This window comes from Pinus tabuliformis, chromosome 1_2, assembly GCF_031772625.1.
Source record: "Pinus tabuliformis cultivar Carrire ecotype Pingquan chromosome 1_2, CPIR1, whole genome shotgun sequence".
Taxonomy (NCBI): domain Eukaryota; kingdom Viridiplantae; phylum Streptophyta; class Pinopsida; order Pinales; family Pinaceae; genus Pinus; species Pinus tabuliformis.
The window spans coordinates 1012151753-1012157997 of NC_142298.1; the positions used below are offsets into that span (position 1 = coordinate 1012151753).

General features: G+C 44.7%; 1 pseudogene; it reads right to left on the minus strand.

Annotated features, from left to right (window-relative positions):
• Positions 1-812: 812 nt before the first annotated feature.
• On the minus strand, positions 813-1325 carry LOC149209540 (small ribosomal subunit protein uS11m pseudogene; annotated as a pseudogene).
• Between the last annotated feature and the right edge of the window lie 4920 nt (positions 1326-6245).

Here is a 6245-nt window from a genome sequence, read left to right on the forward strand (position 1 = left end):
GGCTGTAATTAGGTGAGTAGCAATAGTAGGTGGGGTATGGAGAGAATAGGGAAGTAGGTGGCTCCTCCTAACGAGTCAAAAGAATCTAGTCTGAAAGGGATTGATGTAATTAGGTGTACTGCGGCTGCTGCTTGTTCTCTTCCTCGATCTAGGAACCCCCCCCCCCCCCCCCCTATATAGGTAGAGGTAGCTGGGCGTATGGATGTGCTAGTTTCGATCACAATTTGGCTTTTCGCCTTATCTTGATGAATTCGACCTTGCTTGACCTTTCTCTTCTTGATATCTGGGTGACCCAATGAGATCCGATGGGCATAGGCGTGCGTTTTCTACCGGTGCTGGGAGTTCTGGTTCTGATGTGGGTGTTTCCCTTATTCGTGATTGGTGTTGAACTTAGTGGGAGTGCTGCTCGCGCTGTGAGCCCATACGGGGTTGAAGCAAATATCACAGATTTGACCCGCCCCATAGAAGGGAAAATGGAAAGCTGTGAGCCCATACGAGGTTGAAGCGGACCTCATCGACCTTTCCTTAATAATGACCATGCTTCACTTTATCGCTAATTGACCTGGATGCATAAGTAGGCTCAACCATAAGCCCCCCCACCCAATAAGTAAATTGAAATTTCTTGCTTGCTTGACCTTTATATTAGTAGAGCAAGCTTCCAATTCCTCTCCCCTCGGGGATTGGGGTGGGTGGGTAAATAGTAGTCGAGCCTGCTTGCACATCGTTGGTCGAGCGATTTTCATTCCTCAATTTGAGTGAGTAAGAATAATAGGTAGAAGTAAATGGAGAACTTAATCAATTTATGATGAGATTTAAACACGACATTTCCTAGGGAGTCGGCATCCGTTATGTGAAAGTTGAGTTACATCGTGGATGTACATAATGAGAGATTTTCTCCCTACTCCTTTTCGAGAGCTCAGGATCCCTGCTTTCTTTTTCCCGAGATAGGTAGATCCTTTCACTCTCACTACAACTGGCTTCCCTCTCTTTTTTGCGGATCGCCCGACAAGTTCTGCAGTTGCTTCAGCAGCATACTTGGTCGAGCGACGAGACCCCCCTTTCATTTCCTCCAAGAAACCCGTGGAGGCCCCAGTTTTTTTATTCCCCTTATCATCCGTCGCGGTTACAGAGGTATTATTGTGGATTGGTGGGGAATGGACGAAATCTTTGTTCTTCTCCCTATTTCTTTTCCGCTCCGATTGCTCATATTCCTCCGGGATGCTTCGTACAAAGTTCATGGATCTGAAACTCCTGTCCGCAATAACTTGTTGCTCTACGTGATCCTGCTCCATCTTTTTTCCCAAGTGCTTGGGTTTTCTCATCATATTAGAGGTGTTTATTCAAAACTATAGCTCTATGCTCTTCGTAGCGCTCCCACCGACTCATCAGTCGCTTCTTCTTTCCTCGTTCCTTCTCTTTTCATTCCTAATAACTCTTCTTACTTATATTTCTTCCCTTCAAATTGCTAGAAGGTCCCCTAATTATTTGGTGGGGGGCCGGTCGAGAGTTCGCTTACTCACGATGGCGGCCCCACCAAAATGGTCGAGCAACTCAAGTTCCTCTCCTTAACAGTCGAGCCCTGCCGGACCTATATTTTTGACCCTCAATTCAAAATGATAAAGGTAAGGACCTTACTGGGCAGGACCTTACAGGGTTTACCTTTCATATCTTCCCGAACCTAATTTGAACCCGGGTTGGGATAACCTACACAAATTCCCGCCTCTCAGTTAGGCAATAATCTATTTGAAGGATCAGATCCTCTATCAAGGAGTCAGTCCCCTTCCCCGCACCCTGAAGATCTGTTCCAGCATTATGGTCGCCTACCTACCTGGAAGTAGTGGTCGTGGTGGTACAGCGGTGGCCGGCCTATTCACCCAAAAGAATTTCCCAAAGTCAGTCAGTCGATTCGGGACTGGAGGAGTTAGGTGTTCCACTGGCTGCATTTGACTTTCCTCAACCACACCACCCTTCTTGACCTTCATGTATTTAGATAGGTTTTCGAATGGCGAAAAATGGGAAGCTTGCTCCGTTCGTCAGTACAGATTTGGATGGAATTGAAGAGCACCAGTTCATATTCATAATTGCACACACAGATCTGGAGTAAAAGGATTCGAACCTTTGCATGTCGGTACCAAAAACCGATGCCTTACCACTTGGCTATAATAGACGTCATTCACTCAGTTTTGGCATCAATGATAAGGTTCTATCGATCTATTAATTCACTATCTATCCATCTCCTTCCCTTGCATTTCACTATCTATAGGGATTCCTTCCCTATCATTTTTGGGAGGTAAGGTCATTTCTTGCTTGTCCGCACCAGACAAGGTAAATAGAAAGAACGTAATAGAAATAAGTAAGGAGGCGATGATCCATTAAGAGATGTAATGGGTCTTTCCCATCTATCTATCGAATCTCATTCTGTATTATTTCTCCATGGTGTGGTCTTTAAAGAAAGGGCTATGACCATTCAATAGATATCTTCTAATGACTCTACCCCTTCCTTCTATAGAGAGATTCCTTCCCCGATGCGGGAAAGTAGCTCTCGCTTCCTTCCCTTTCATTTTTTTTGCTAGGTAAGGTCAAACTCTCAGAGGTACAATCTGGTGTACCTGTTCAAGTGAAACCAGTGTAGTAGGCTTTCTTGGTCAGGCCTTTCCATCCATCTTTCTTTCCTGCCTTTCCCTGTCTTGCCGTAACACTCGAAAGGTAAGAGTCATGAAAAGCATATATGGGCTGGCGGACATCTTAGCATTTTCTCATGGCGTAGCTAGCCGAGAAGCCCCTTTCGCGTACCGAGGCAGGGGAGGAAGTCCCGTATCTACGAGTGCAAAAATAGAATCTAGTCAGCTTGCTCGCCAGCCCCATCGTTTAAGTTGGTGGTGGGGTTTTTCCCCCGTTCGATGAAGAAGCGCCGCGAGATCCTGCAATTACTAATGGGAAAATCCTCTGATTGCTAATGGGCCGATCCATTACTATGCTGAAGCGGGAGACTCGGTACAGGCCCAGCCAGAGCTGCTATCTCTGTCGGACGGATAGAAGAAATAGCATTTGCTCCTTCTCGATTCCATTCGAAGCATGGTCTAACCGAGGACCCCTTACTTATAAAGAGCCTGCATTATCGAGATGTAGGTTGTTGGTCGAAACGAACGAGGTGAGGCTGAAATCCAGAGAAGGAGCGGTTGGCTACAACGAAGTGGTTTGAAAATAATCGTATATAGAACAGATAACAGATCTAGCTGTATCGGCTCGGTGCTTATACGAATGTCACAACTCCCACCACCTTGATGGACATGGGACCCTTTGGAGTGACGGCGGGGATCAGGGACCCAACAAATGAGGAGAGAGCAGCTCTTTCACTCTTCTATTAGTCCAACCATTATATGAATAAAGCCCAACAATAAAGTCTGATCGAGGTAGTAAACACCTTTATTCAAGTGGTAGAGGATCCGACCTCTTTAATGGGTTAGAGTTTGTACCTCGTTAATACGGATAGGTTTCTCCCACTTCCAAATCCTTGTGGATCGACACGCTAAATTGAGAGAATAGTTCCCCTTATTAATAAAAGGCCAATCGATGCATGAAATAGTTGGAGAAATAGATCCGAGAATGAAGATGAACTGCTTCTTGGCAATCTATTTATAAATGTACTCCACTGAAAAATAGGTTGATCCTAATACGTCTATAATTCAGATTGGAAGGATAGATGGATGGAAAGATAGTCATTGTTAATACGTAGATGGAATGCCGAACAAAAATAATAGAAACTTAACCTATAGCAGTCGAGCTTATCTTTATCAATAGTTCTTAAATCAATGGAGCGACAGAGCTTGAACACTTAAACCATCCCGCTATTCGGTTGAGGAAGTTGAAATAGAATGGTTGGCCACCGCCATGACAGGAATAACCAGACCAAGATGAGAGGGATTCGTTCGAGCTTCAGGCCTCCCCCTTTCTATTATTTGGCAAAAGTGTGGTCGGATTAGAATCAGCTTAGGCAATAGTTTGATTATCCATAAACATTTTTATTCATAGCATGTGCTTCTAGTTGAAGATAGGAAAATATGTATCAAGGAGGAGGGTAAGAATTAATTTAGTTTATTCTATAGATCTGGTAATGATGAATGTATTGGTGCATGGGGCACTCAAAATCATGTTTGAAATTGCAATTTATTTTCCAATTGGCCATGGTTGAAAACAATGAGGAGGTGGGATTAATAGGCATAAATATCAAAAGGAGGATGATCTAATTATAGTAAGAATCCAGTGGGAATTTATTGAAATTTATTTGAAAGATAGAATTTTTGAACATCATAGTTACTTGTGACTATTGATGTATATGTTTTTTTTTTTTTTCTACGTAAAACTATATCTATTATATTAACAGGGAGATAGTAAATTTACATCATGACCGTAGTCAAGCACTCTGCTCCTGCAGGAGGCAGTTCTGTCCAAAACAAGCACATTTGAAAATTGTCTAATTTTGTTTCCCACGCAGGGGAATGATCTCTGAAACATAAGACAATTCAAAAACTCAAAAAAGAACTGAGGGATACCAAAATCCCATAACCGAGTCGCCTTACAACCGTGCCTAGTGGTGAGGGGCATCCTACCAGAAAAAGAAGCGTGGGTGGCATTGCTATTCATCAATGGGCTCTTCAATAATTCGACACCAGCCCATATCAGGTAGTTCCTCTGTCTGAGTCACATTCTGAGCTTCAGGACCCAGATCTACCATCATCGCCTCCTGTGCTCTGCCCCTTTGTTCGTTTGTTTCCCGCTGAGGGGTATTTTCCGCAGCCAGCTGAAATGATGAAGAGGGGTCTGGGATTGCCCTTGAATTTCCTGCCTGAGTCCTTAAATCATCAGCTAGACTTTCCTCCTGAAAAACCACTGTAAAATAGGCTGTGATCCTGGGCCTGTTTAAAGCGCTGTCAAAGGTGAATATGGCAGAACCAGAGGTAGGGATAGGTCCGGGCCGAGAGTTAGAGGCGCGAGATCTTCCTCTTCTGCTGCGAGAAGAAAGCCCGTGCCTCGGAGGATGATTCAAGTCGCTGGAGGATGAATCTGTTGGGGCTCTTCTCGGCTGCCCCCTGCGGCTACCCATTCTTGGTCTCAATCGAGGCATCCTGCAGTTGACGGTGGCCCAGGTCCAGGATTGTAGCTGTAGAGCAATACCTTGGATGCGGCGTTGCCTGCTAGTTGAGCCTCCTCTGCCGAGTTTGGGCTTTTCCTTTTGGTGTGCCAAATCCCTGCGCGTGTGCGAGACCCAAGACCAAACAAAGAGATCAGTTGCCAAGAAATATGAATGAGAGGGCCAATTTGCAATACCTGAGCGATACTCGGGGAGGAGAATAACCAGCCTCGCAAGGAAGGCCAAGACCATCAGCGCCGGGATCCAATTCCCCTCATTCTCCCTGAATTTCTTTGCATGATCGAAGGTATGCTGGCGGAGCGGCAGAGCCACTGAAATGTCCATCTTCCTCGGCCTTTCTCTGGCTTTAACGTTCCCAACCTTGTCTCGGGAGTCTCCTCCCATTACTGCTCCCTTGATGGCTTGTGCTCTCCGCTGCATGCTGGTGCGTGTGAGGCTTAACTCCCTCACTGTAGGCCTGGTGTTCTATCTGATCCGATGGCCTTGCGTATCCTGAAAACCGTTCATGCGATTGTGCCGTGCGCCGAGTGTCATAACCACTCCACTGTTCTTGTACTGGTCGGGCAAGTGGCATCCTGCCCTGCCCAGCCCCTGTCCCGTCAACTTATTTCTCATTGCAATCACCCGCATCCAGGGTATTGATGTATATGTTATTTATCATTATTTTACTTCAATTATGTCATCAAGCAATTATATATTTAATCATGGATATCACATGGCACAAAAATACAATAGACACCAGAAGTTAGGATGAATGCCATGGAAAAACCCACAAGGGGAAAACCCATCAATTCTTTCCTTTTAGGTTTTTTGTCAACAAGAGAAATCCAAGTCAAACTAACCAGTGAACCAAGTGCCAAGTCAACCCTCCAAACTCTACCATAAGATAGTCAACCAATATGCCATTTTCCTATCTTTAGATGCATGTGAAACTCACATCATCATAGGCTAATATACATCTAAACTTGCATCATCACAAAGAATTATATCATCACAAAATTCACATCGTCACAAAGATAGGTGTTACATGAAACTTGCATCATCACAGAGATAGGTGTCACATGAAATTCATCCTCCATAGAAGAATATAGCC